This window comes from Triticum urartu, chromosome 2A (genome assembly GCF_056163025.1).
Source record: "Triticum urartu cultivar PI428250 chromosome 2A, HENAU_Tu73, whole genome shotgun sequence".
Classification (NCBI taxonomy): domain Eukaryota; kingdom Viridiplantae; phylum Streptophyta; class Magnoliopsida; order Poales; family Poaceae; genus Triticum; species Triticum urartu.
In genome coordinates this window covers 640,175,930-640,197,271 of record NC_141874.1, presented here as the reverse complement: position 1 = coordinate 640,197,271, position 21,342 = coordinate 640,175,930, and the positions used below count along the sequence as shown (strand labels likewise).

The following is a 21,342-nucleotide window of genomic DNA, read 5'->3' as shown; positions in this document are numbered from 1 at the left end:
GCTATATCGCGCTACCTACCACTTGTTTCTCAAGCCTCCCAAATTGCCATGATAGCCTCTAACCTTTTCACCCGTCCTAGCAAGCCGTTGTTTGGCTATGTTACCGCTTTGCTCAGCCCCTCTTATAGTGTTGCTAGTTGCAGGTGCAGTTGCAGGTGCAGTTGTAGGTTGTTCCATGTTGGGACATGGATGTCGTGGGATATCACAATATCTCTTATTTAATTAATGCAACTATATACTTGGTAAAGGGTGGAAGGCTCGGCCTTTTGCCTGGTGTTTTGTTCCACTCTTGCCGCCCTAGTTTCCGTCATACCCGTGTTATGTTTCTTGATTTTGCATCCCTAACACGGTGAGGGGTTATGGGCCCCTCTTGATAGTTAGCTTTGAATAAAACTCTTCCAGTAAGGCCCAACATTGGTTTTAACACTTGCCATGATAATACTTGAACTAAATAATTAATTGGCATAGGGTGTCATGAACCCGAGGATTATTTCTACATACAGGGGGGCTAGTGCCAATGGTGTTGGTCCCAAAATAGAGCACTGTGCGGGGACGCCCCTTGGAAACTTGGGGTATTTTGGTACCTGTACGCATCGCTCATCCGCCGTGGCCTAAGACTAGATACGCGCGGCTACTATCAGGGTGTCGGCACGTCGTGAGGTCTTGCTGGACTTGTTTTACCATTGTTGAAATGTCTTGTCCACCGGGATTCCGAGTCTGGTCGGAGGGTCCCGCGATGGAGGATTGTCTCCACGGATCGTGAGCTTGTCATGGGCTATGTTGGGACACCCCTGCAGGGTTTAAACTTTCGAGAGCCGTGCCCGCGGTTATGTGGCAGATGGGAATTTGTTAATATCCAGTTGTAGAGGACTTGAAGTAAACTCAATTAAAATACAACAACCGCGTGCGTAACCATGACTGTCTCTTTCCGGGGAAGTTCAAGAGGAGAACACAGTTGGGTTATGTTTGAACGTAAGTAGTTCAGGATCACTTATTGATCATTACTAGTTTGCGACCGTTTGCGTAGTTTCTCAGCTTACTCTTGTACTCGTAAGTTAGCCATCATACATTGCTTAACCGCTGTTGCAACCTCACTACTTATCCTTTCCATACCCATTAAGCTTTGCTAGTCTTGATACCCATGGTAATGGGATTGCTGGGTCCTCATGGCCCACAGATTACTATAACAACAGCTGTAGGTACAGGTAATGTGATGATCTGACGTGAGTGCGATGCTTGCTTCTTTTGGAGTTCTTCTACTGCTTCTTCTTCGATCAAGGGATTTAGGTTCCGGGTCGGGGAGCCTGGGATTAGCAGGGTGGATGTCGTTCTTCTTTTTCGTTTGATTTCATTCGTAGTCGGATCCTACTCTTCTGTATGATGATTGCTAAGTATTGATGTATTGATGTATTCATGTATTCACGTTGTAGCTTGTGGCGAGTGTAAGCCTTTATCTTGTATTCTCATCCATTCGGTACATGGTATGTAGTAATTGAAGGAAATATTCCCTAAAGGCAATAATAAAGTTGTTATTTATATCCTTATATCATGATAAATTATTATTATTCATGGTAGAATTGTATTAACCGGAAACCTAGTACAAGTGTGAATACATGGACAAACAGAGTGTCCCTAGTATGCCTCTACTTGACTAGCTCGTTAATCAAAGATGGTTAAGTTTCCTGACCATAGACATGTGTTCTCATTGGATGAACGGGATCACATAATTAGAGAATGATGTGATGGACAAGACCGATCCCTTAGCTTAGCACTATGATCGTTTAGTTTATTGCTATTGCTTTCTTCATGACTTATACATGTTCCTAGGACTATGGGATTATGCAACTCCCGAATACCAGAGGAACACTTAGTGTGCTATCAAACGTCACAACGTAACTGGGTGATTATAAATATGCTCTACAGGTGTCTCCAATGGTGTTTGTTGAGTTGGCATAGATCGAGATTAGGATTTGTCACTCTGATTGTCCGAGAGGTATCTTTGGGCCCTCTCGGTAATGCACATCACTATAAGCCTTACAAGTAATGTGACTAGGCGAAGTATCAAGTGAAAACGCTTGATCAGTAAAAACTGAAAACTATCACCCTAGTCCATCGGATCAAGGACGTACAACAGAGATCGGAGGTGGGAATATGGCCATCCACTTAACAATTCTTTTGCACATAACTCCATGTGCTTATGTTCTGTATTGTGAAAGATTTAGCGAACTAGAAAAAAAAGCAAAACGAATCTCGACCCAGGCGGCGGCGACTGGATTGCGACTTGGCGGCCGCCATGAAGCCTCGTCATGTGTAGAACGCCATGCACTACTAGGAAAAGGCCTACTAATGGCGCACTACTGGTGCGCCATTAGTAGCACGCCACTAGTATTTTTTTACTAATGGCGCACCACTGGTGCGCCATTAGTATGCCTAGAGGTGCGCCATTACTATCTGACTTAGTAATGGCGCACCACATAGAAGTGCGCCATTAGTAATAATTTTTTTTCAATTTTTTTTAATTTTTTTTTCAATTTTTTTTCTTAATCTCGGGTCACTATGGCTTAATCTCGAGTCAATATGCTTAATCTTAGGTCAAATCGTAATCTATGGTCAAACTTCCCCCGGTTAAATTTGGATGTAATTTTTTGAGTAGATGATTTTTCATATAAAAAACTTTTTAATCCGAGTTCGTATGCAAAAGTTATGCCCATTTTACAAATTTCAGAGAGATTTTGCAAATAAAGTCGAAATTCATATTTGTAAATTTTCCCAACAACTAGACCACATATCACATAGGAAACTTATTTTCTTTTATTTTTTTGACATTTCCATCATTTTCTTTTATTTTTTTAAAACTGAAAAGGCGGTCCACTAGGGGGTGCATTCGGTACGTTTTGGGCCAAGTTAGTAATGGCGCACCGTGGGGGTGGTGCGCCATTAGTAGTTTTGAAAAAACAATAAAACAAATTCTGATTTTTTTTAAAAAAACTTAGTAATGGTGCACCAGTTGACAGTGCGCCATTACTAGTTTTAACTAGTAATGGCGCACTGTCCACTGGTGCGCCATTACTAGTTTTGAAAAAATAAATAAAAAAATTTTGGAATTTTTTTTGAAAATAATTTACTAGTGGCGCACCGTGGATGTGGTGCGCCATTACTAGTTTAACTAGTAATGGCGCACCACTCCCACAGCGCCATTAATAGTTTTGAAAAAAAATAAAAAAAATTGTTACTAATGGCGCACCGTGAATGTGGTGCGCCATTAGTATTTGGACACTAATGGCGCACCAACACATGGTGCGCCATTAGTATATACTAATGGCGCACCACATGTCTGGTGCGCCATTAATGTCATTTCCATCTATAGCCCTTTTCCTAGTAGTGATGTGCCCTAGCTCTCTAATGGCTCAGTCCTTGAGCCCTCTTCCTCATCCTCCATCAGCCATGTACACCAGTGCTAGTCCTCCGTCGGCACCGCCCAGCAGCGTGAGCGCTCCGCCGCCCGTGATCGTCAGCCCACTGCCGGCCCCGTCTAGTAGCGCGAGCGCTCCGGCGGCCATGATCCCCCGTCCTTCGTTGGCCCCGTCCAGCAGCACGAGCGCTACGCGGCCATGACCCCCCGTCCTCCGTTGGCACTGTCCAGCAACGCGAGCGCTCCGGTTGCCATGATCCCCCGTCCAGCAGCGCGATCAATCCGTCGGCCGTGATTCCACACCCTCTGGCGGTGCCGTCCAGCAACGCGAGTCCTCTACCGGCCTCCGCGGTAAGCAATGATTTTTTAATGGTTTATTTTCTTCCTCCATTGATATGAACTGATCATGCTAATGCCATGGTTACTTTTGTTAGCTTGGTGGTGATTTGGTTTTTCAAAACCATAATTGCGATGAAGGAGTACGCCATGACATTGAAATACATCCTCCTCCCATCAATTTGGATAGCTTCCGGACACCCAAAAAAAGAGCCACGGACGTCCCAGTTTGTGTGAGTGTCATACAACTTAGTTCAAATGCCTCTAACAATTACTAACTTGTATGACTAATGGCTGTTGTAATTTTTAGAGTTCATCATGTGCACCCAAATGTGATGAGAACTTGAAGCCAGCTGTAGGAATTCCATTTGATAGTATGGAAGCGGTCGAGGAGTTTTACAAGGCTTATGCGCACAATGTTGGATTTTCAGTTCGAATTGGACAGAGGAAGACTGTAGATAATGTGATAGTCTGGAGGCGTTTCCTTTGTTCAAAATCAGGATTCCGAACAGAGAAGGTGGATGAACCCAGGACGAATTTGAACGGAGAGAAGAAAAGAACACATGCAAGAAAGATCACTAGATGTGGTTGTGAGGCCATGATAACTGTGAAGCATATAAAGGATGGCAAATACTCAATATTAGATTTTCATGAAGAACTCACCCATGATTTTGTCACACCTAGGAAGCAACATTTAATCAAGTCTAACAGAAAAGTCAGCGAGAAGGCCAAGGGCACACTATTCACATGTCATGCAGCTAGCATTGGTACATCTTGGGCATTTCGATTGCTTTGTGTTGGTGAGGGTGGATTTGAGTTCGTGGGGTGCACAAAAAGAGACCTGCAAAATTATCATCGTGACATGAGAAGTACTTTCAAGGATTTAGATGCTCAAATGTTCATTGACAACCTCAGGAAGAGGAAGAAAATCAACCCGGGGTTCTTCTTTGAGTATGTTCTTGATGATAAAAACTGTCTGACACATGTATTTTGGGCTGATGCTTTTTTGTGGAAAGAATTATGCTTTGTTTGGAGAAATGGTGTCCTTTGACTCTACATATAGCACCAACCAGTACAACATGAATTTTTGCCCATTCACAGGAATAAACCACCACATGGGATCTGTTTTTTATGGTGCTGATACGTCCATTTTGCATCATGCTTTTATATCGATATTTATTGCATTATGGACTGTTATTTCACTTCATGTCACAATACTTATGGCTATTCTCTCTTATTTTACAAGGTTTACATAAGGAGGGAGAATGCCGGTAGTTGGAATTCTGGGCTGGAAAAGGAGCAAATATTAGAGACCTATTCTGCGCAACTCCAAAAGTCCTGAAACTCCACGGAACATCCTAAAATAAATAAATAAAAATCCTCGCCAAAGATGAAGGCCAGGGGGCCCACACCCTGCTCACGAGGGTGCCCCCCTAGGGCGCGCCCCCTACCTCATGGGCCCCCTGGTGGCTCTCCGACGTCCATTTTCTCCTATATGAAGTCTTTCGATGAGAAAAAAACCAGAAGGAACTTTTCGGGACGAGACTCTGCCGCCACGAGGCGGAACCTTGGCGGAACCAATCTAGAGCTCCGGTAGAGCTGTTCTGCCGGGGATACTTCCCTCCGGGAGGGGGAAATCATCACCATCGTCATCACCAACGCTCCTCTCATTGGGAGAGGGCAATCTCCATCAACATCTTCACCAGCACCATCTCATCTCCAAACCCTAGTTCATCTCTTGTATCCAATTCTTGTCTCAAAGTCTGGGATTGGTGCTAGTAGGTTGCTAGTAGTGTTGATTACTCCTTGTAGTTGATGCTAGTTGGTTTATTTGGTGGAAGATCACATGTTCAGATCCTATATGCATATTATTACCCCTCTGATTATGAACATGAATATGCTTTGTGAGTAATTACGTTTGTTCCTGAGGACAAGGGAGAAGTCTTGCTATGAGTAGTCATGTGAATTTGGTATTTGTTTGATATTTTGATAAGATGTATGTTGTCTAGCCTCTAGTGGTGTTATGTGAACGTCGACTACATAACACTTCACCATTATTTGGGCCTAGAGGAAGGCATTGGGAAGTAATAAGTAGATGATGGGTTGCTAGAGTGACAGAAGCTTAAACCCTAGTTTATGCGTTGCTTCGTAAGGGGCTGATTTGGATCCACATGTTTCATGATATGGTTAGGTTTACCTTAATACTTTTGTTGTAGTTGCAGATCCTTGCAATAGAGGTTAATCATAAGTGGGATGCTTGTTCAAGTAAGAACAACACCCAAGCACTGGTCCACTGTAAGACCCTCGATGCGACTATAGCTCCCACGTGTCGAGGCACGACTTAGAGACGTAATCGCATTGAAGGCATATGTCGCAAGTTAGGCAATCTTCACAACATCCCATGTAATATGAATAATAAAGGGGAGATAACATAGTTGGCTTACACTCGCCACGTCAACCAAGTGCATAAATAACATTACATCATCCAAACACTCATGGCCCGACTACGGCGCCAAAATAAAAGAGAACCCAACATGCGACACGGTCCCAATCACCCCCAACTGGGCACCACTACTGATCATCAGGAAAGGAAACGTAGTATCATTGAGAGTCTTCGTCGAACTCCCACTTGAGCTCATACGCGTCACCTGGAGCGGAATCATCAGGCCCTGCATCTGGTGTAATAGTAATTTGTGAGCCACAGGGACTTAGCAATCTCGCACCCTCGCGATCAAGACTATTTAAGCTTATAGGCATGGCAAGGTAAAATATGAGTGGAGCTGCAGCAAGCGACTAGCAAGTATGGTGGCTAACTTATTCGCAAAAGAGAGCGAGAAGAGGAGGCAAAGCACGAGCGAGAAACTAGAGAGCAACCTGCGCAGACATTACTCCAACACCGTGTCCACTTCCCGGACTCCGCCGAGAAGAGGCCATCACGGTAACACACTCAGTTGATTCATTTTAATTAAGTTAAGGTTCAAGTTATCTACAACCGGACATTAACAAATTCCCATCTGCCCATAACCGCGGGCACGGCTTTCGAAAGTTCAATCCCTGCAGGGGAGTCCCAACTTAGACCATGACAAGCTCTCATGGTCAATGAAGGAATAGACCTCCTCCCAAGACGTTCCGATCAGACTCGGTATCTCGGTAATTCAAGACAACTCCGACAATGGTAAAACAAGTCCAGCAACACCGCCCGCTGTGCCGACAAATCCCGATAGGAGCTGCACATATCTCATTCTCAGGGCACACCAGATAAGCTAAGCGTACGGGAGCCAACGTAACCCAAGTTACCAAGGGACGGCCCCGCACGGTGCTCTAGGTTGGACCAACACTCAGAGGAGCACTGGCCCGGGGGGGGGGGGGTAAAATTAGATGACCCTTGAGTCCGCGAAACCCAAGGGAAAAGGCTAGGTGGCAAATGGTAAAACCAAGGTTGGGCATTGCTGGAGAATTTTTATTCAAGGCATACTGTCAAGGGGTTCCCATTATAACCCAACCGCGTAAGGAACGCAAAATCCGGGAACATAACACCGATATGACGGAAACTAGGACGGCAAGAGTGGAACAAAACACTAGGCGAGAGGCCGAGCCTTCCACCCTTTACCAAGTATATAGATGCATTAAGATAACTTAGCAATATAATGATATCCCAACAAGTAAATAAATGTTCCACCAAGGAACGGCCTCCAATCTTCACCTGCAACTAGCAACGCTATAAGAGGGGCTGAGCAAAGCGGTAACATAGCCAATCAATGGTTTGCTAGGACAATGGTGGGTTAGAGGTTTGACATGGCAATTTGGGAGGCTTGCAAGCAAGTGGTAGGCATCGTAGCAATGGCATAGCAAAAGAGCGAGCAAACTAGCATAGCAAAGATAGTAGTGATTTCGAGGGTATGATCATCTTGCCTGCACAGTTGTCAGAGTTGACTGGATCCTCAAGAGCAAACTCAACGGGCTCCTCGTTAGCGAACTCGTCTCCCGGCTCTACCCAAACAAGACAAACAAGCAACAAGGATACAATCAACCACGTGCAAACTCAAACAACACGATGCAAAGATGATATGCTATGCGGGATGCGATGCGGGATGCAAAATGCAAGATGTGACAGGAAATGCATGAACCTGGCCTCAACTTGGAATTCCAAGGGTGCCACTGGAAAGATGAGATGAAATCGCTTGAAAACTATATAAAGAACGCCGTAATCGGAGTTACGGTTTGGAAATGGCAAGCGATTCAAAAATGACACCGGTCTGCGATTTACAGCAAGTAGGCATGTAAATGCAATGAGATGAACATGCTACAACCCCCAAACAAGACAACAAAATACATGGCAGGGAAGCATTCAAGATATACCGAGTCCCTTAGTGACCTTGAGCCAAAAGGGATCACAAAATATACTAACAAGCACACGAACATAGCAAAAACATAATCAGTTTTCAGACTTAGTGAAAACTGGGATATGCTGAAGCATAACTCACGAAGGCATGTTTACGAGCTCGATGCACTCACCACGGTGCAAGTCATGGAAAGACAAGCCTACATCCCTAAAGAAGGCACAAATTACAAGCTATACATGGCAAGAACAATGGCATAGCATGCACGGATCAACTACAATAACATCGGCAAAATCGCAAACAAGTTGACGATCTGCCCAGATTCACAATGAAGCAAAAGTAGAGCTCGACTGACTCAAGCTAGGGTGCTCCATAATTTCAAATAAAGACATGGATGGATAGAGCATAATGAGATTAACAAAACTCCCTTACTGATTATCCTCAAAAGAGGCACGCATCACTAGGAAACAGCAAGAACATATGGCATCATGAACTAAATAATCCCAGACTTAGTGAAAACTACTAAGTCCCTGAAAACAGATTTACCGGGTGCCTCACTTTGCAAGCCTGCACAAGTCACCACACACATCCTAAAAATGCATGGGTTGCACCTCTGGAAAGATAACAAGATGCTTAACAAAACATATGAAGGACTCACAGGCATATCATGCACACAACAATCATGGCAAAAATGACAAAAGTCTAAGATGAACTAGCAGATCTGACAAATAACTCACGAAGCCTCCTTCTAGCAGCATTTCGGGCATCAAGATGAGCTCCAATGAAAATGATGCAATGGAATGAAATGATGTACTCTCTGAGATGAACATTTTCATATGCTATATGTCCAAATCGGAGCTACGGATGCGGAGATATCACAGGTCAAAGATTGCATAAAAAATTAGGGTTCTGAGGGAAAAGTCAACCGTCAAATTTCGGATCTCAGATCTGCACGCTTCCCGAGGCTCGCCGGCGCGCACTGTTCACCGGAGCACGGAAGTCGAGGAGGGAGAGGCCGGGGGCGGCGGGGCCGGGCGGTGCGGCGGCGGGGCCGGACGGCGGCGAGGACGGAGTGGAGCGGGGCGGCGCGGCGCCCGGGCGGCAGCGGCGAGGCGGCGGAGATGCGGGGCGGCGGCGGCCGGTGGCGGCGAGGGGCGACGGCGAGGCGGCGGGGCCGGCGGACGGCGTCGGGGAAGAGAGAGGCGGCGGGCGGCGCGGATCTGGCCCGGTGGCGGCGAGGGGCGGGCCTCCCACGGGCTCGCCGGGCCGCGCGGAGGAGGAGGTTGGCGGGGACACGTGGCGCCTCTCGGTAGTCCGCGGTCGCCGACGAACGTGTCCGGCGCGCGGTGATCTCTTTTTTTAGGGTTTCGGAGAGGAAGAGAGATCCGAAAACGGGGGGGGGGGGGCTATTTATAGGCATAAGTGGAGCTAGGAGAGTCCAAATGAGGTGCGGTTTTCGGTCACGCGATCGTGATCGAACGCTCTAGATGATGGAGCAGAGTTTGGTGGGTTTTGGGCCAAGTTGGAGGGGTGTTGGGCTGCAACACACACGAGGCCTTTTCGGTCCCTCGGTTAACCGTTGGAGTACCAAACGAAGTCCAAATGGTACAAAACTTGACAGGCGGTCTACCGGTAGTAAACCAAGGCCGCTTGGCAAGTGTCGGTCCAATCCGGAAATGTTTAATCCCCACACACAAAAGAAAGCTAGAAATGATCACCGGAGGAGAACGAAGCGCCAGAATGCAAAACGGACAACGGGGAAAATGCTCGAATGCATGAGACGAACACGTATGCAAATGCAATGCACATGATGACATGATATGAGATGCATGACAACGACAACAACACACGGAGACAAAAACCCGAACCCGAGGAAATAAATATAACTTAACGCCGGAAACGTCAAGAGTTGGAGTACAAATAGGGAAAGTTACATCCGGGGTGTTACATCCACCCACATATCAAATTATCAAAGTATCGAACGCGAATCATATGAACGTGATGAAAACTAGCTTGATGATATTCCCATGTGTCCTCGGGAGCGCTTTTCCTATTATAAGAGTTTGTTCCGGCTTGTCCTTTGCTACAAAAAGGATTGGGCCACCTTGCTGCACTTTATTTACTTTTATTACTTGTTGCTCGTTACAATTTACCATATCACAAAACTATCTGTTACGACTTATGTCAGTACTTGCAGAGAATACCTTGCTGAAAACCGCTTATCATTTCCTTCTGCTCCTCGTTGGGTTCGACACTCTTACTTACCGAAAGGACTACGATAGATCCCCTATACTTGTGGGTCATCAAGACTCTTTTCTAGCGCCTTTGTCGGGGATTTTAGCGCTTTTGGTAGGTGGAATTTGGTAAGGAAAAATTTATATAGTGTGCTGAAATTTACCGTCACTTGTTACTATGGAAAGTAATTCTCCGAGGGGCTTGTTCGGGGTATCTTCACCCCGTCCAGTAGAGCAAAGAGTTGCTCCTCAACCTACTGAACTTATTGAAAATGAAACTCCTTTTGAATTTCCTTCGGGTATGATGGAAAAACTGCTAGCTAACCCTTTTACAGGAGATGGAACAAAGCATCCTGATGAGCACTTAATGTATGTGGATGAAGTTTGTGGATTATTTAAGCTTGCAGGTATACCCGATGATGTTGCTAAGAAGAAGGTCTTCCCTTTTTCTTCGAAGGGAGACGTATTGATATGGTATAGGCTATGTGATGATATGAGATCATGGGACTATAAAAGATTGAAGTTGGAATTTCATCAAAAGTATTACCCTATGCATCTTGTTCATCATGATCGCAATTATATATATATAATATTTGGCCTCGCGAAGGAGAAAGCATTGCTCAAGCTTGGGGGAGGCTTAAATCATGTTATATTCATGCCCCAATCATGAGCTCTCAAGAGAAATGATTATTCAGAATTTATATGCTCGGCTTTCTGATAACCATCGCACCATGCTCGATACTTCTTGTGCTGGCTATTTTATGATGAAGACTATTGAATTCAGATGGAATTTATTGGATAGAATTAAACACAACTCTGAAGATTGGGACCTCGATGAAGGTAAGGAGTCAGGTATGACACCTAAGTTTGATTGTGTTAAATCTTTTATGGATACTGATATTTTACGTAAGTTTAGCACTAAATATGGACTTGACTCTGAGATAGTAGCTTCTTTCTGTGAATCTTTTGGTACTTATGTTGATCTCCCTAAGGAGAAGTGGTTTAAATATCATCCTCCCGTAGAAGTAAAAGTAGTTGCACCTATTAAAGTTGAAGAAAAGACTGTCACTTATAATGATCCTATTGTTCCTACTTCTTATGTTGAGAAACCACCTTTCCATGTTAGATTAAAGGATCATGCTAAAGCTTCAACTGTTGTTCATAAAAGCAATATTAGAACTTATACACCTCTTGAGCAAGTTAAAGTAGAACCTAATACTGCTATTGTTAAAGATCTCTTGTCTGATAATATTGATGGGCATGTTATTCAGTTCAAACGTGAAACTGCTAGAATTGCTAAACCTTGTGCTTAAGATAAACATAGACCTGTGGTAGGTGTCGTGGGTTTGTCACGACAGATGTCCTCGTTAAAGGACTTAGTCGTGGAGCCATCGCAACGGGTTAGCTTAAAAGGGGTTAGACCGGACAACGGGACACGGGAGTTTATACTAGTTCGGCCCCTTCGATGAAGGTAAAAGTCTACGTCTAGTTGTGATTGGTATTGCTAGGGTTTTGAAAGCCAGGTAGCGAATCCGCTTTGTCTGGCTCTCGAGTTGTTGCTGTATGTCCCTAAACCGCGGTCGGGTCGTCCCTTTATATACATAGGTTGACGCCCGCCGGGCTACAGAGTCCCGAAGCCGGATTATAAACGTATCCGGTTCGGCCTCTCTCTTTCTATCTTACTATACAAGTTACATGACTAGGCCGGTTTACATTTACAGACTGTAACCCACCTTTGGGCCCTCCGTAAAGCGCCATCATCTTTACATCTTCATGGGCTTCTAATCTTCAAAGAGTCAACCTGGCTACATAAGGCCGGTTTACCTCCAGTAGTAATATCCCCAACATTAGGCCCCAGATTGGTTTGAACTTGTTCATGTCAATCTTCCACACTTTAGAAAAAAATCTTCTCTCTTATCTTCATTTTTGATCTTGTAAACCACCGTGACGTCATACTTCAAAATTACGATAAACCACCCTGACGTCATCCATCCGTTGATGTCGGAGATTTCCTTCATTTAATATATATCCAGTCATTGAGGCGACACCTTTATTAACTTATCCATTTTTTGGGCTCCTCGATTCCCGTACTTGCCATTTTATCACTTCGCCTTATAAATAGGACCGAGGGGTCATTTTCACCGTTTCCCCCCGCGCCTCTTCGCGTCGTCTTCCTCGCGCCGCTCAGCCTCTGGAGCTCCGCCGCCACCGTCGACCGTCGCCTCTGCTCCGACCTTGGCCGCTGCATCACCCTGAACGCACCAGAATACTGCGGCGCCCTTCCGCTTCCTCGCCAGCTCCGGTAAGCTCTCTGCTTTTTTCACCATAGATCTGTTCTAGGGTTTCGACATTCTTCGTAGTTCTTCCGAAGTTCATCAGTGCTATTCTTCCCTGTTCTTCCTTTAATAGATGGACACTTCATGCTTGATGCATCTCTTGCCGTAGCTTACCTACCATGGTCATCACAAATCCTTATGCGCAAAGAACTGATCTAGTCTGTCAAAAATTGCTTCAGTTCTGCACCCCTTCAAGATCCAATTATTTTTGCTTTTCTGTCTTATCTTTAGATCCGAAAGTTTTATACATCACTGTGAGATCTGTTTCTATATTCCTATGAGATCCATTTCTCCTCTCACCAATATAAGCGGTTTAACATTGTATAAATAGTCTATGCCATTAGCCCTCTGATAAACCGGAAAAGCATCTTACCTTCACAATTATGCTCCGGTTTAACAGTGTCTGATCAACCCTGTGCTAGCATTACCTTTCTCTCTCATTATACTAGTCTCCGGGTTGTACCATTCATCATATCAGCATATTTCTTACTCCCTTGTCTCTTGTGTATAATCATGCGTAATTTATAAACCGGCCTTTCATTTTCAGTTTGTTCACTTTGCAATGGCCAAACAATTCACTGCCTGCAACTGGGCTCGTTCCCGGGTTACTGAGGCTCAATTGAATGAGATGGTTAGCATCGGCTCTCTGCCTAAGAAAACTGAGATCAAATGGCGAGTTCCAGGAACAGAGAATCCTCCAACCCCAAGACAAGGCAAGGTGGTAATCTTTGTTGACCATATGGGCCGTGGTTTCAAACCGCCAGGGTCAAAATTTTATTGAGATGTGCTTGCCAGCTTCCAACTGCGTCCACAAGATATTGGTCCCAACTCAGTCTCCAACTTATGCAATTTCCAAGTCTTCTGTGAAATCTATTTACAAGAAGAACCAACTGCAGAATTGTTCCGGGATTTCTTTCACTTAAACCGGTGCACAGAGTTTGTGAATGGCCCGAACACAGAGCTTGGTGGTGTCTCGATTCAAAAGCAGAAAGAAGTGGAATTTCCTCATGCCAAACACCATAGCCACCCAAAGGAATGGAACCAAACATGGTTCTATTGCAGAGACACTTCGCCTGAGGATGAAAATCCCCTCCCCGGCTTCCGTGATCATAGATTATCCAATACTCACCCAATGCCACAACGCCTGAGCTCCTTAGAAAGGGCAAAATACACTCCTCAAATCGCCAAGCTCCGGGCCTTTATGGCAAACGGTTTAACATGTGTGGATTTTGTGCGCTGTTCGTTTAATGTGCGAATATACCGGTGAAGTTGACGATCCTCAACACCACTGCAACATCCAATTATCTGAGGAAGAAGTCACTGAAGGTGTAAAGAAAATTCTGAATGAATCGGAACTGGTCTGCAGTCAAGCCGGTCTGAGTCCCTTCTATACCAAGAACAAACTGCCTGCTGTAAGCATTACACTTCCTCTTCATCTCTAATATATTTAACTTATACAAGCTGTAACCCTTCTTCTATATATATATATAGGGTGATGACCCTTTCTGGAAACGGAAATCCATAGAGAAAGCGGCAAAGCCAACTGGAGACAAAGTGGTCAAACCAACCCGCCCGAAGACCAAAGTCGTAAAACGGACGTCAAAGCGGAAAACGGCTGACCGGATTAATATGGAACTTGATGATGATACCGATGACCCAGAAGTTGAGGTAGAACTTGACTCACTTGGCTCTCTTTTTATGCATCTTGTTAACAATGATCTTCCTCAGGAGGAGGCATAAGCTAGTCAGGCTGATGATGTAGAGGTAATTACCCTTTCCTCCGGTTCAGACTCTATGCCAACACAAAAAACTCGCCAAGCAATCCGGAAAGTAACCTTTTCTCATCCTCTTGCTCACTTGGATCCAACATTTATTTTGAAGACTCAACAGCATGAAGCTCGCCGGACAACCCGACATAGTGGCCAACAAGTCACCTCTACCGGTTTACCTGATACTCCGGTTCGGAAGCGCCGGTCTGAGGTCTCTCCTACTTCTGACCATTCTTACCCCAAGGCAGGTTATTTCAGACAGCCTCTTAATCCGTCCGATTCAAATTATCAGGTGACACCTCCTTCCTCTTCTGGTGAATCGACAACAACTCAACTCCCCCCTTTGAAAACTTTGGCCGGGTGAGTTATGAAAAACCATTCCTTTCAATGCGCCCTATATCTTTTGAACAGGATATTAATCCTTTTTTATTCTGTTTGCAGGGCCAAAGCCAGACCCAGCAAGAAAGCTCGGGTCACCAATCCGCCAGAAGACCCTGTTGCCGAAGAAGAAGAACCAAGAGGTGAACCGGAGCAGACTGGTGAACCGGAAGGCCTCCATCCTGAAACAACTTTTGATGATCCGCCCCTTGACGGCCAACAAACTGAAGAACCAACAGATGCTGAGCCTGCCGTCCCTGATACTGAACCGGCAGAACCAAACCGGGCTAATCCAATGAAAGACACTGAAATTCCATCACCATCCACCAAAAATCCTGAAGGCCAGGGTGATGACGTTATTATTACTGGAACATGCCACAGCTCTTCTGGTCATCCCGTCATTTTGGCTCAGCATAGTGCCAAAGAAGAGCAAATTGCCAGGGATAAAGGTAAATGGAGCAGGGACTTATCAAGCTATGCTCATCTTAACGCCGATGAGCTTCATTCCGGCTTCTTGAACCGTCTGCACTCAAACCGGGATTATGAAGCCGGTTTGGTGAATTTGATGAAAGAATGATATGAGGTAAATGCTTCTCCCTTGTACATTGATTTATAGGTGAAATACTATTCCAAGTAGCCTCCAAGAGCCGTTTTATGATTGTTAATCATAAACCGGGTCTTTGTAACACTTCAAGCATCCCATCATTGATCCTTGCAAAGGCATGTCCTCAATCACAGATAAGACTCATGTTTGAAAAAAATTAGATAATGTTCTGCAGCATAGCCCCCATAGGCCGGTTTAACTTGGCAAGTTAATCCGGTTTTTAATCCACAACACCGGTTTAGAACAAACGTACATTAGCCCCCAAGTGTCAAGGATAATGCTTGCATTGTTCTGGAGACTTGTATAGAGGGTAGTATTTGAGAGCAAATAGGCATTAGCCCCCAAGTATGAAGTGGATAACTTGTTATATGCTTTATACTTAGTGCATAAATATGTTTTTTTGTTGAATATACCTTCAATGTTGCAGGCTGAACTGAGAAGCAAAGATGCCCAAAACTCTGACTTGCAAGAAAATGTGAAGTCTCAACAAGCCAAAGCTGCAAAAGCCAAAGAGGAGCTGACGCAGGCCCTGGCCGGAATGGAAAAATTGAAAGAATCCTTCAACCAAGATTGTGCTGAATGGGAAACCGAAAAAGCCGGTTTGACCAAAAGAGCTGTAGATGCCGAGGAAGCCCTGAAACCGGTGGTTGAAGAACTAGCCGGTTTGAAGCGCCAAATCAACGCTATGACCTCTGCTATCTTTGGTAAGTGTCTGCTTATGTATGTTGCACCAATCAATGAATCTTAAAACTGACCAAAATGTTGATAAAATCTTTGGCAGGAACTTGGATCACTCATCTTGGTGTAGATATGCAGATGAAGCTCAAAGCGGCATATACATTGGTTGAGAAGCTATACTCTGGATCTCAGCGAGCCATTAGTACAACGGCTTATAACAAACTGGCGCCCACGTTGATTAAGGAGACCCTTGAGAAGCTGGGCATGTTACCGGCGCGTATTGGCGAGTTGAAAAGAGCCGCTGCGAGAGCAGGAGCATTAACCGCCCTTATTCGAGCCAAGGTCTGGATTCCAGACCTTGAAGCGGAGGATATCATTAAAGGATATCCAGGCATTAAAGAAGATGGTTCAAACATTGACAATGATGATCTTTGGCGGCTGACCAAACAGATGCGGCCAGCGGCCAGCAAATTGGCTGAGGACACCGATTTGTCCCATTTTCAACCGTTTTATGATGCAGAAGGGAAAAGACAGCCGGCCGATATCCATGAAGTCGAAGAACTTGTGCCTCCGATTCGTAAGCACACTTATGCCCCTGATATTAACCCTTCTGATCTTATCCATGAGGAAGCAGTGTTCCAAGCTTTAACCGAAATCGATTGGTCAACGACTGATTTCTAGCGGCTGGGGAGGGATGAAGAAGCGCCGACACCAACTGATCCGCAACCGTCAAACTGTCGTGATGAAGAGTCCTGATCCGGTTGCCGGTTTATATGGCTACTGTGAAAAACAATGGCACTGTTTGAACCGCTTTGAAGCTTCATGTAATAGGATAGCTGAAACTTTATTTATCTGCCATGCCATCGAGCATGTTTCATAACGCTTTGTGACAATCTGTGCCGCCCTTCAGGATATATTTTATGCATAGCCTATGATGACTTGCCTTCCTGGGTCCAAAAAACTTAAAAGTGTCTAGCGGTTTACCGCTAAACATGTCATAATATCCAAGAAGTATATAGTACTTTAGCTGAATAATCAAGTGTTTGTACAAAAAATAATGTACATAACATACCTGATTGATTGACCAAACGTGTATACAGCAAAGGTGTTTAACACCAACCCAATACGTTTGATAATTTCATCTTCATAATGCTGGTCTATCTATTAAACCGGACCGGTATAACTACCGGATTTTCTTTATAACACTGGTGATTTAGTCAAACCAGACCGGGTCAATGACCACCGGTTTATAATTGATATGTGCCAACAACTGGTGGTTGGAAAGCAAGCCGGGTCAAGGACGCCGGTTTATCAAAAAATACTTATGATTGTCAACAAACAAAATTCAAATGGGAAAATATGCGAGGCTTTTTACGAGCTGCCAGGCTCCAAATCGAGGCTTTTCATGGGCTGCCAGGCCTCTGAGTTAAACCATTTAACAAAGCCTTTTAAGATGGGCCTCCAATTAACCAATCATATTTTTAACTGTGACAAGTTAAGGGTCTGTGAAAGATTGACTTGTCAAACGTTCGATGGGTCATGCCAGGATTACCTGGATAGGAGTGGCTTACTTGATGAAGGCAGGTTAACCCGGGGTTTTAGGTGAATACACCAGGCTTCCAAGCCGTGGCTTGATAGCCAATTACGAGGGTCCTTTCAAACTCTTTGTTGCTTTGCAAAAAAGAGCCCCCAAGTAACTTTGTTAGCGATGCTCAGAGTGTGCCTATGTTTGAGTTTGTACTGTGTACAATACTCTCTTTGGCTCCACAAATTTTTCCTTGTGTGGCTGAAATGCCTATCAAGAGGTGTAGCTGTGGTTCAAACATGACCAATCCCCCTAGTGATTTTCTTTATCTTTATGCAGCTGCTAAAGCCGGTTTAACAAAGACTCCGCTTTGACCGTTAACTTGTAAAAGCACACATATGGTATAAGAAAGAACAGATACCCCGCTTATAACGGAGGCTCCGGTTTATTATATGGTATATACACTGTCATAAATATGTACAGATGAAGAGCCTATGGCTTCAAGTATAGTAAGGCCGAAGGAGAGCTATGTTCCATGGCCGCTTTGTCTCCTCCGATTGACGTGAATCTTTATGCTCTCGAACATCAATGAGGTAGTAGGATCCGTTGTGCAGATTTTTGCTGACCACAAAGGGTCCTTCCCAAGGGGGGGATAACTTGTGCATATCAGTCTGATCCTGGATGAGCCGGAGCATCAAATCACCTTCTTGAAAGGTTCTAGTTTTAACCCGGCGGCTGTGATAACGTCGAAGATCTTGTTGATAAATCACCGAATGTGCTGCTGCAAGATCCCGCTCTTCATCCAACAGGTCCAGAGAATCCCGACGTGCCTTCTCATTATCAGCTTCAACATAAGCTGAGGAAGAACCGCCTCCGCTCCATAAACCATGAAGAAAGGCATGTAACCCGTAGACCTATTGGGTGTGGTGTTGATGCTCCATAACACAGAAGGTAGCTCCTCGACCCAACAACCCGGCATCCGCTTTAAGGGAACCATAAGCCTTGGTTTGATACCCCGTAGGATTTCTTGATTTTCCCTTTCCGCTTGACCATTAGATTGGGGGTGAGCCACTGATGCTAGATCAAGCCGGATGTGCTCACGTTGACAGAATTCTTCCATCTCTCCTTTTGATAAGTTAGTACCATTGTCTGTTATAATGCTATGTGGAAAGCCAAACCGGAATATCACCTTTTTGTTGAATTGAACCGCCGTGGCTGCATCACACTTGCTGACTGGCTCTGCCTCTACCCACTTAGTGAATTTATCAACTGCTACTAACAGATGGGTCTTCTTGTCCTTGGAGTGCTTGAAGGGTCCAACCATATCCAGCCCCCAAGTTGCAAACGGCCACGTAATTGGAATCATCCGCAACTCTTGAGCCGGAACGTGCGCACGGCGGGGAAACTTTTGACATCCATCACATCTTTTGACTAAATCCTCCGCATCAGCATGCGCCGTCAACCAGTAAAAACCGTGGCGAAAAGCTTTGGCAACCAACGACTTTGAACCGGCATGGTGACCGCAATCCCCTTCATGAATTTCTCGCAAAATCTCACAACCTTCTTGAGGAGAAACGCATCGCTGAATTGCTCCTGAAACACTGTAACGATGTAACTCCCCATTGAGTATGGTCATGGACTTGGACCGCCGGATTATCTGTCGAGCCAATGTTTCCTCAGCTGGTAACTCGCCCCGGTTCATGTAATCCCGATATGGGATCGCCCAATCCGGTATGGCATGCAGAGCTGCCACCAACTGAGCCTCCGGATCAGGAATAGCCAAATCTTCTTCGGTTAGTATTTTGACTGACGGATTGTGCAATACATCAAGAAAGACATTGGGCGGAACCGGTTTACGTTGGGAACCAAGACGACTTAAAGCGTCCGCCGCTTCATTCTTCCGCTGGTCTATATGGTCTACCTGATAACCTTTAAAGTGACCAGCCAATGCGTCCACCTCTCGCCGATATGCAGCCATGAGTGGGTCCTTAGAATCCCAAGTGCCAGACACTTGCCGAGCCACTAGATCTGAATCGCCGAAGCACTTAACCCGGCTCAAATTCATCTCTATAGCCATCCGAAGACCGTGGAGTAAAGCCTCATATTCAGCTGCATTGTTAGTACGAGGGAACATTAAACGGTGGACATAACAAAACTTGTAACCTCGTGGGGAAGTTAATATGACTCCAGCCCCCGAACCCTCTAACTGTCTGGATCCATCAAAATGAATAGTCCAATATGTATTATCTGGTTTCTCCTCAGGTGCCTGTAACTTCGTCCAATCATTGATGAAATCTACGAGTGCCTGGGACTTGATCGCCGTGCGGGGTATATATTTGCGTCCTTGAGGTCCAAGCTCAATGGCCCACTTGGCAATCCGGCCAGTTGCCTCTCTGTTTTGAATGATGTCGCCCAGAGGAGCTGAACTGACCACTATGATAGGATGGCCCTAAAAATAGTGTTTGAGCTTCCGGCTTGCCATAAACACCCCATACACTAGTTTCTGCCAATGTGGATACCTCTGCTTTGACTCAATGAGCACCTCACTGATATAATAAACCGGCCATTGAACCGGATACTCTTTGCCAGGCTCCTTGCGCTCTACCATAATGGCTACGCTGACAGCCCGGGCATTAGCAGCCACATACAACAATAATGGCTCTTTATCGATCGGTGCTACCAGCACGGGCGGTTCCACCAGCTGCCTCTTCAGATCTTCAAACGCCTTATCAGCTGCCTCACTCTAGACAAAGTTATCTGTTTTCTTGAGCATCTGATATAAGGGGATGGCCTTCTCTCCAAGGCGGCTGATAAACCGGCTCAAGGCTGTAATCCGGCCGGCCAGACGTTGCACATCGTTAATACACGCCGGTTTAGCCAAGGACGTAATTGCTACAATCTTTTCCGGATTAGCCTCAATGCCTCTGTTTGAAACCAGAAAGCCTAAGAGCTTTCCTGCCGGGACACCGAAAACACACTTCTCCGGATTGAGCATCATCTTGTAAACCCGGAGATTGTTAAAGGTTTCCCGTAGATCACCTATCAATGTCCCCTCCTTTCTGGATTTCACCACAATATCATCCACATACGCATGAACATTGCGCCCAATTTGCTTATGAAGGCAATTCTGAACACATTGCTGGTAAGTTGCCTGGCACTTTTGAGTCCAAAGGGCATGGAAACATAGCAGAAGGCTCCAAAGGGAGCTATAAAGGCTGTCTTCTCCTGGTCCTTAACTAACTGCCATTTTGATCTGATGATAACCAGAGTAAGCATCCAATAAACACAAACGGTCACAACCCGCCGTAGCATCAATTATCTGATCAATGCGAGGGAGAGCAAAGGGGTCTGCAGGGCAAGCCTTGTTTAAATCTGTGTAGTCCACACACATGCGCCAAGTGCCGTTTTTCTTAAGAACCAGCACCGGATTGGCTAACCACTCTGGATGAAAAACTTCAACAATAAACCCAACAGCCAACAAACGGGCTACCTCTTCACCTATAGCCTTGCGTCTTTCCTCGTTGAAACGGCGGAGGAACTGTCGGACCGGTTTGAATTTAGGATCAATGTTGAGTGTGTGCTCAGCGAGTTCTCTCGGTACACCCGACATGTCAGAAGGTTTCCATGCAAAGATGTCCCGATTCTCACGGATGAACTCGATGAGCGCGCTTTCCTATTTGGGATCCAGGTTAGCGCTGATGCTGAACTGTTTGGATGAATCTCCAGGGAC

General features: G+C 45.2%; 1 pseudogene; it reads left to right on the top strand.

Annotated features, from left to right (window-relative positions):
- The first annotated feature begins 3,444 nt into the window (after positions 1-3,444).
- LOC147986357 (protein FAR1-RELATED SEQUENCE 5-like) lies at positions 3,445-16,217 on the top strand (annotated as a pseudogene).
- Positions 16,218-21,342: the final 5,125 nt, after the last annotated feature.